Source organism: Gossypium hirsutum, chromosome A05 (genome assembly GCF_007990345.1).
Source record: "Gossypium hirsutum isolate 1008001.06 chromosome A05, Gossypium_hirsutum_v2.1, whole genome shotgun sequence".
NCBI classification, from domain to species: domain Eukaryota; kingdom Viridiplantae; phylum Streptophyta; class Magnoliopsida; order Malvales; family Malvaceae; genus Gossypium; species Gossypium hirsutum.
In genome coordinates this window covers 63,956,846-63,967,040 of record NC_053428.1, presented here as the reverse complement: position 1 = coordinate 63,967,040, position 10,195 = coordinate 63,956,846, and the positions used below count along the sequence as shown (strand labels likewise).

The window sequence follows — 10,195 nt, the reverse complement described above, 5'->3', positions numbered from 1 at the left end:
GTTACCAAGCCGTGTTCGATCCGTTAAATTGCACACGACCGTGTGAGCTCAATGGCCAGGCCGTGTGAATCGTGAAAACCTTGGTCGACACCCCCAAAGGCCACAGGCGTGTGAGATGCCCGTGTGGAAAGGCTTAGGCCGTGTCATCTTCTCGATTTGGTCCATTTTTAGCTCGTTTTTCCTCCTTTCGACTCTTGGTGCTTTCCTGAGTATAAAACATGAAATAACCGGATTAAGAGCACCCAAAATCCACAAATCTAGTAATAAACATCCATAAATATGCTAAGTATTTGGGGTGTAGATATGTATAATTTGGCGTTTATCAATTACCCCCACACTTAAGCATTTTCTTGTCCTCAAGCAAAATTCCCATTTACTGCTAGAATTCATTCTTCTTAATCACATAATCATTACTAAAAATGTTACAAGTTATTTCACAGAGAATCATACAGTGAGAATTCAACATAGGGGCATTAAAAGCCTCAAACAATCTAAATCGAATATTTTGATAATAAAATCATAGGTAATCTCCTTCCTCTAAGTAATTAACTTTAGTCCTAAATATACAAGAGATGAGATCCTCACTAAAGATTCACTCAAATCACTCAAAGTGTTTAAGGTTCAAGATTAAGCACTCGATTGTCTAACATGAAAAGTTATTACCATAAGCTTGCATGAAAATCAAATCTCCACCACTTGTAAATGATACGATATACTAATCAAAAGGTCTTTGCATGGTTGTAATGGGGTTTAGGTTACAGGTATGGATACAAGCTGAAGAGAAAATGGTTAGAATCGAGATAATTTTAATATATTACCCCACTATCAAAAACTTAATTACTGAACCACAAACAAATATCTAGAACTATTTTGCATGAGTTCATGACAACTTTAGCTTGCTGAGAATTACAATAATAATACTAAGTTTTTTTTTCTTAAGAACAAATCAAGTCAATACAATATAGAAATCATACTTCATGATTCAGTAACAAAAAATGGTGAACATAGCAAGGTAAAAATATTAAATTCAATCTCGATAAAAAAGGTCAAATTCAGTAGGAGGATTTCAACAATAATGGGTTAATGGGTTAATGATAAGGGTTAATCAATGAAAAAGGGTTAGTAGGCTCAAGGGGTTTCACTAAGGGTTTAATTATGTGGGAAGGCTTTTTATGGAGTAAATGAGTTAAATTCTAAGTGCCTTTATCGTCTCAGTATATCAAATCATATATGTGATCTCGATATGTATAATCGAAGCACGTTCTAGAATAACAGTTCAATGTTGACACACTCAAACCATAAAAGAAGTGAGCAAGAAAGAAAGCTATATGCTCAAAAGGCGCAAAAATCTCACCAAAAATTTGGGTTTTTGATGTCATTCCGGTATACTTAAGATTTCAAGATAATACCTCAATTTAGGAAAATAGTGAAATTCCCTGTTATATGGATATGGAGCTTGATTCCGAGGATGGAGTGTTCGGGGAAAGTGGTGGCTGCCATTGTTCTTGGCTAGATGAAGAAATTGGGTCGTTGAACATGGCACTCGTGAGGTATTGTTTCCCTTTTGTTTCCTCATTCCATAAAATATTCCTAGTAGCTTTGCATGGAAGTCTGTAGAATCATGAAGAGCTTATTAAGAGTTGGTATGGGAGAGAACATAGTGGAATTACTTGTTAGAAATACCAGAAAATGGAAAAAGTAAAATTTACTAATATAGATATGTCTTTCAAAATGAAATAACAAAATTGAAATGAAAATAAAAATCAAAAGAATAAGAAAAATAAAATAAAAAAAACTAAATAAAAAAACAGGAGGATTCAATGATCCTCGTCGGTAAGGCCCTTAGGTGGTGGTGCTGGAGTGGCGATGTGGAAGTTGGCACAGCTGCTGCATCATGGCCTGCATGTCGTCCATCTATCGGTCCCATCGCCGATCTCGCTCACGAATCATCTCGAACTGTGTAGTACAATACTGCTCGAAATGGGCGAGGCGGTCGGAAAGGTGTGCCAATGAAGCAGCCGCATGAACTAGTTATTCCTTAGGTGGCGTGATAGGAGGCTCCTCATACTGTAGGAGAACATCATCAGGGATGTCCTCAAGATCCTCCTCGTCAATGGCATGCGAGAGACGATAATGAGGAGGATCGGTCCCACGTCGGTGCTCGATCATTCTCATGTGTAACATAGTCGTGATGCCCTGTGGGGACATCTGACCTATCAGGGTAAGCATTGAAGACTGGACCGTGGTGTTGAGGAGGCCGAAGTGCAGATGGCAAGGCACGTCACGTAGGGGTCCATGGAGATTACTCCCTTCCTATGCCGCTCGGTTTGATGGCGAATGGCGAAAGCAATGAAGTAGGCCAAGTCAGTCACGTTTGCATTCGCCATGCACCATAAATAGTAGGCGTCGTAGGTGTTGACGACGCCAGTGCTCTCTCTCCTCCCGATCAAGGTGTGTGCCAATATGGCATGGAGATATCGTAGGGAAAGGTAGAGAGCTGAGGCCTTCGAGCGGCTGGGGTTGTAGTTGGAAGAGAGTGGTGCCAAAGCCTTCCAGCACAAGGAGGGGGAGATGTGGATATTGCGTGGTAGTGCATTCATGTGCTCCTCCTCTATAAACTCATCGGTGTAAAGTCCCAGAGCAACTCCAAACTCTGGGACACTCATCGAACGAACTAGACCGCCTAATCGGAAGTGAATGGTGCTTGGGTCATCATTGTTCGTCATCACCACCTGTAAATGAAAAGTAGAGCATAATTCTAAAGTTAGCTCTAAATAAGTGGGCTCGGTAATAGCGAAGAACCGTGCCCATGGGTCTATGGATAGGAGGGCACGGATGGCATCAGCGAGCTAGACTTACTCTATGGCAACCCAGTCGATGCAACGACCTGTGGTGATGGGTCGTGTGCGTAGTATTTGAAATAGCTCCTCCTACAAAGCTTGTGGAAAGTAAAGGAACGGGTGTCGAACTTCGGCTGTAGCACACACTGAGGAAGAGCCCGATCCCCTACGTCTCTTTGAGGATGGGACCGCGGCCTTCTTTCCTCTTGATGACGACATAATGTACCTAAAAATATATGAGTAGTGATAGAATCCACGATACATCAGTAGTTAAGCAAGAGGCCCAAAACTAGTATATGCTATTTAGTGGCTTAAATAATTCAAATATAGAAAAATTTAGAGTAAATTCCTAACTTGTCTAAAGCAAAATAGTACAATATCTATGTAAAGCATGTAGAACACTAATGTAGCAATACAAATTGGTAAAATAAAGTTGAGAAAGTGAACCAAGGGCTGTTGTATAGCGGCGCAGGGGCGTGTGGTGGGGAGCACGGGCGTGTGACGCGGAGTGGAAGCCATGTGGTGGGAAAAATGGAGGGTAGAGAGAGGGGAAAGTGGGGATTAATGCAAGGGGAATGAATTTCAGGGTGGTTTGAGGGTTGGGGAAGTGAGAATCTTGGGAATGGTGGCCGAAATAAGGATTAGAGAGTGGGGATGAGAAGTTTTCAGCCAGGGTTTTGAAAGGGGGAAGAAGATGAACAGTGGTTTGTTTATATAGGGGAGGGTCACACGGCCTAGGGCCACGCCCGTGTGCTTTGAGTGTGAGCCCGTGTTTTTCAAATTTTTCAATTTAGGTCGTGTCTGCTGTTCCACGCCCGTGTGTCTTGGGCGTGTGTGGCACACGGCCATGTCGCACGGTCGTGCCTAGTTTTGTTCACTTATCCCACGCCCGTGTGTTCTGGTAGCATGCTCATGTATTGTTGTACACGATTGAATGGCACGGGTGTGTTGCACGCCCGTATCGGAGAAACAGAATTGAACCTTGTCCCTGGCACGTCCATGGGTTTTCATTCCCGCGCCCGTGTGTTCCTATCAAGTTCACCCACGGCCATGTCGCACGGCCGTGGGGATTTAGCACACCCTGTGTTTTGGGGAAATCATGTCCTGCTTCAACACGACCGTATCGCACGGCCTTGTCGCTTCCTCTGTTTGGCCACAGCTTTAGGCACGCCCGTGTGCCTGGTCGTGTGTGCTGAAAAACTGTGCAATTCAAAGATTAAGTTAAGGATCCAAAGTGTTAGAAAAATAAAAATAAAGAAATCAAAATATGCTAGTGCTCGGGTTGCCTCCCGAGAAGCACTTATTTATAGTCTAAGCTCGACTTACCTCTCCATTGATTTATCATGGTGGTATGAGGAGTTCATACTCCTCGTTCCCGCTGTCAATTTTAAAATAAGGTTTTAAACGGGTGTTGTTTACCTTAAAAGTGCCGAACTTGGGATGACTCACCTCCACTGTACCAAATGGAAAAATACTAAGTACCGTAAGAGGGATTTCCTCATTTGGTGTGGTAGTGACAATGTGAGGATCAACGGCATCTAGTAAGACTGTATCACTGACCTGAAGTTGATTAGGAGAGGTATCAGACTTGTTTTGCGTAGTTTCGGTTTATCATGTGTTCTCGGTTTGTGTTCTCGCTATTCATCTAGCTCCTCTATCCGTAGTCTTCGTTCTTCATGGGCGTCTTTGTTCTCTTCATGATAGTAGCGCACTGTCTCTGTTGTCTTTGTTCGAGGAAGTTCCTGCAAGGACGATTGAATATTAGTTTTATCATCGATAGTTTTTATAGCATTATCTTGAGTTTTAGAGGTTTTGACTGAGTCGCGTGCTTGGAGTGTTACTGCGTCGTCACTTGCACGAAGTGTTAGCTCTCCTGTGCCTACATTAATAATGGTTCTGGCAGTTGCTAAAAATGGTCGTCCTATGATTAGAAGTACCTCGTTATCCTTATCCATATCTAAGACAACGAAGTCTACTGGGTAAATAAATTTATCAATTTTAACAAGAACGTCTTCAATAATACCCTTAGGAAATCTAACTGTTTTGTCAGCCAATTGTATGCTCTTCCTAGTCTGTTTGGGTTTACCGAGACCTAGTCATTTAAACATTTTATATGGCATAACATTTATACTTGCCCCTAGATCATCTAAAGCATTATTTACAGATAGACTACCAATTAAGCAAGGAATTGTAAAACTCCCTGGATCTTTCAATTTGTTAGGTAGCTCATTCTTTAGAATAGCTGAACAGACTGCATTGAGTTCCATATGTGATGCAGTGTCTAATTTTCTTTTATTGCTCAGAAGTTCCTTTAAGAATTTTGCTGAGTTGGGCATCTAGGAAAGAACTTCAATAAAGGGTAAGTTAATATGTAAATTCTTTAAGAGTTTGACAAACTTACCTAATTATTCTTCTGTTTTGTCTTTCATCATCGCTTTAGGATATGGCACACGAGGTTCATGATTCGTACTTACCTATTTGGGATCATTATTGTTTACCTCTTCTCGTCCTTTGTTCATCGTGTTGGCTTGCTGTAATTCTGGTTCAGGTGCAATGAATCCTTCCTTATCTTGAGTGCTAATTTCATTGAGGTGTTCCCTTGGATTAGGTTCAGTATTACTTGGTAGGCTACCTTGTGGTCGTTCGGAGATTAGTTTGGACAGCTGGCCTATCTGAGTTTCTAATTCTTGGATCGATGCTTGTTGATTCTTAAGTGCTATCTCGGTATTTTGGAAACGGGTTTCTGACACCGAGATGAATTTAGAAAACATCTCTTCAAGGTTCAGTTTCTTCTCTTGTTGATAAGGTGGCTGTTGAAAACCTTGAGGATTTTGTGGCTTTTGATTCCCTTGACCACCCCAGGAGAAATTTGGGTGGTTCCTCCACCCTGCATTATAAGTATTACTGTATGAGTTATTTTGAGATCTAAAGTTATTGTTACCCATATAGTTGACTTGTTCTTCTTCGGTTGAAGGATTGAAGGATTGATATTCTGTATTTACACCTCCTCCACTTGAGTCACACCTCTTTACTGGATGTACCTGCGTAGAACCAAGTAAACCGTCAATATTTTTATTGAGAAGTTCTACCTGATTTGAGAGCATGGTGACTGAATCGATGTTATAGACGCGGCTGTTTTCATTAGCTTTATCCTCATAACTTGCCATTGATAGTTGTTCACTGACATCTTCTCTATGAATTCATAGGCAACTTCCGGTGTTTTATTGTTGATGGTTCCGCTAGCAGCTGCGTCAATCATTTGTCTTGTCGAGGGATTCACACCATTGTAGAACGTTTGAACTTGCAGCCAAAGTGGTAACTCATGGTGAGGGCACCTTCTCAGTAAGTCCTTGTATCTCTCCCATGCATTGTAAAGTGTTTCTAAATCCATCTGCACAAAAGAAGAGATATCATTACGCAATTTAGCCGTTTTAGCCGGCGGAAAATATTTTAGTAAAAATTTCTCAGTCATTTGTTCCCAAGTAGTGATAGACCCTCGTGGTAACGATTTCAACCACTGTTTAGCTTTTTTTCACAGCGAAAAGGGAAATAACCGAAGATAAATGGCATCATCAGAAACGCCATTAATTTTGAATGTATCTTAAAATTCAAGAAAATTAGCCAAATGCGTGTTGGGATCCTCATCCTGCAAACCATCAAACTGAACAAACTACTGTATAATCTGAATTGTGTTAGGTTTTAGTTCGAAATTATTCACAGCAATAGCAAGTCTAACTATACTAGACTCAGTTCTTGTTAAAGAAGGTTTAGCATAATCATACATAGTACGTGGAGCAGGATTTTGATTAGCTGCAATTGCAGGAGACAACTGATTGCCTGGATTTTCAGCCATCTCTTCGGTTGGGGTTTGAGTATCGTCTTCACACTCGTTCTTCGTGTAGCGTAAACTACGCCTTATTTCTCTTTGATTTTTGCGAATTGTATGATCGATTTCTTCGTCAAAGAGTAATGGTCCTGACGGGTTTTTTCTAATCATAAACTATAAAAACCTGCTAAGAGAGAGAAAAAAGTAAATTAATAAATAATAAATAATATAAAATTGCAAGAAAAATAAATGGCAAAAGTAATAAAAATTTAGTGTTCCTAATATTTTAGATCCCCGGCAACGGTGCCAAAAACTTGATCGCGTGATTTGTAACAAGTAATAAATATTTATAACGAAGATCAAACCTAGACTAACTATTATCACGATGAAAAGGCAAGCGCACTTATCAAACAATAGTATAGTAATGGCAAGACCTGGATATCGTACCCAAGGGAACCAAAAGTACTAGTAATGACTATCTTTTTATTATCTAGCCTAAGAATACAAAGGTTGTTTTAGTTAACTAATTATTTAAACTAATTAACTGATTTAATTAAAGCAAAGAGAAAATTTAGAAAAGGACTTGAAGAAAAGCAATTGATAAAGACGACAACCAAGGAGGAATCCACCTAAATTTCACTTGTTATCTGACTCTGAACCGGACGATTTATTCACTTGACTTGTTCCATAGAGATCCCTTAATTAAGTTATTATCTCTATTCAAGACTAATAACGTCTAATCCCTAGATTGAATAATCAAGACATTTCTCTAATTAACACTCTAGGGTTGCATTAACTCGATCTATGGATCCCCTTATTAGGTTTCACCCTAATTCGATAAAATCTCGTAACCCTATTTCTAGGCATTCGATCAACTCTGCTTAATTATGCCAATTCTACTCTTAGGCAGGGTCTATTTCTCCTTTGCATAAGCACATCAAATTATGAATTAATACCCAAAATATTAACTCAAGCATTAAGAACACATAATTAAGAACAAATCAAGTATTTATCATACAATTCAGATAATAATAACAAGATCCATCATAGGTTTTATCCCCCTTAGGTATCTAAGGGGTTTAGTTCATAATAAAATAAGAGTACATCTCAAAAGTATAAAAATAACAAAACATAAAGAAAACTCTAAAACCCCTGAAGGAATTCTAAGAGAGATCTTTAGTCTTGGAGTAGCTCCGGCTTTTGAGATGGATCATCTGGCTTCCTTCAAGTAATTCCTGGTGTGTGGTTCTGTCCTCCAGAAAAGTTCTAGAAGGAGCGGCCTCCTTCTAGGTCACACCTAGGGTGTTTATATAGGCTTTGGATTGGCTTTCTTCCTCCCTAAATACCTTTTTCCGTTTAAAATAAAACTCTTTGACAAAGGGACACACCCGTGTGCCACGACCGTGTGACGTGATTACCAGGCCGTGTTCGACTCGTTAAATTGCACACGGCCGTGTGGGCTTAATGGTCAGGCCGTGTGAATCGTGAAAACCTTGGTCGACACCTCCGAAGGCCACAGGCGTGTGAGATGCCCGTGTGACAAGGCTTAGGCCGTGTCATCTTCTCGATTTGGTCTGTTTTTGTCCTTTTTAGCTCATTTTTTCTCCTTTCGACTCTTGGTGCTTTCCTGAGTACAAAACATGAAATAACCGAATTAAGAGCACCAAAATCCACAAATCTAGTAATAAACATCCATAAATATGCTAAGTATTTGGGGTGTAGATATGTATAATTTGGCGTTTATCAGTCGCAAATGTAGAACTCCATTGTATTGGACAGAACTCAGTGAGGAAAAGTTACACCGAGTTGAATTGGTCCGAGAGACCGAAGAAAAAGTGAAGGTAATTCGAGACAACCTGAAAGCAGCCTTTGATTGACAAAAGTCTTATGTTGATTTGAAAAGAAAGGAAATAGAATTTCAAGTTGGTGACAAGGTATTCTTGAAAGTGACGCCTTGGAAGAAAGGAAATAGAATTTCAAGTTTGGTCGTAAAGGAAAATTGAGTTGACAGTTCATTAGACCATATGAGATTACATAAAGAATAGGACCGGTTGCATATCGGTTAGCCTTGCCATCAGAGCTTGAAAAGATCCATAATGTTTTTCATGTGTCTATTTTACGGTGGTATCAATCTGATCCTTTACATGTTATCTCTCCGACAGAGGTAGAGATCCAGCCTGATATGACATATGGTGAGGAACCAATCAAAATCTTAGCTCGGGAAATAAAAGAGTTTAGAAATAAAAAGGTAGCTTTGGTAAAAGTTCTTTGGCAAAGGCATGGTATTGAGGAGGCTACCTGGGAACCAGAGGATTTAATGAGAAAGAAATACCTGAATCTTTTTACTGGTAAGGTTTTTGAGGACAAAAATCCCTAAAGGGGGGAGAGTTGTAACAGCTCATTTTTCAGTGAAATCAGAACAGTGGTTTCGGGACCACAAATCCAATCCAAAATATATTTTATTTTTATTTTACCATATGGCCCATAATGTGATAGAAATACGCATGAAAATTTTGATACCAAAATTTTCTCAATTTAGTGCCTAATTACGAGAAGGACTAAATCGCATAAAATGTGAAAGTTGAATTCTAGTAGCTATAAGGATCAAATAGCTATGAAATTCAAAACTTAAGGTCCTTATATGGTAATTATACCATTAATAAAAGTAAGTAGATTTTTATGGTGACTCATCCATGGAATTATAGAAAAAGACAAGGGACTAAACTGGAAATACTAAAATACATGACTAATTAAAAGATGAAAAGAAATTATATCATCTTATTATCATCGTCTTCAACCTAAAAACACATGGAAACCCTAGGAGAGATAAAAGAAGCTTTCAAGACCTAATTGGGTTAGTTTTCTTGTCCCGTTTTTGGTAATTTTGGTATTTTTGGAACCAGGATAGCTTAATCTCTCTATTTGAGGGATTAATTTGAAAAGTTATCAAGGTATGAAAATGGGTCATGGATGTATTATTTTAAAAAGTTATAAATTTATGGTAGAAAATGAAAGATTATTGATAGATAAACAACTTTTGCAAGGTGATTTTTGATGAAAACTTGATTTAAGGACTAAATTGTAAACTTGTAAAATTTGATGAAAAATTCTGAAAATTTTATGTAAACATGTGCTGGAAAATTTGTAGTGGGGCTTTGGTTAGGCTTGGAATAAGGAGTAATTTGCATAAGTTTCAATTTCCGAGCCTAGGGACAAAATCGAAATTTTTGGAAAAGTTAGGGGCAAAATGATAATTTTTCCTAGGACTTAAATTGAGTCCATTTAAGTATGAAATGTATGAAATTAATAGTTAAATTCATTTATATAGATCCGGAAAACACAAACTCGAGGTTAGAACGAGGAAAGAAAAAGATTTTGGATTAGTAGATTATTACGCGAACAAGTGTCGAGGTAAGTTCATGTAACTTAATCGGATATGTAATTATGTAAATTGAATGTTGTATTTTATGTAATGTGATTTATGTTAATGTGCCATACTTGTATGTTATGATGGAAATTTATACATATT

At 38.8% G+C, this 10,195-nt stretch overlaps 1 non-coding gene across 1 annotated transcript; it reads left to right on the top strand.

Annotated features, from left to right (window-relative positions):
- The first annotated feature begins 6,157 nt into the window (after positions 1-6,157).
- Positions 6,158-6,264, top strand: LOC121229824 (small nucleolar RNA R71). Its single transcript, XR_005927780.1, has one exon. It is a non-coding gene; the product is annotated as a small nucleolar RNA R71 (small nucleolar RNA).
- Positions 6,265-10,195: the final 3,931 nt, after the last annotated feature.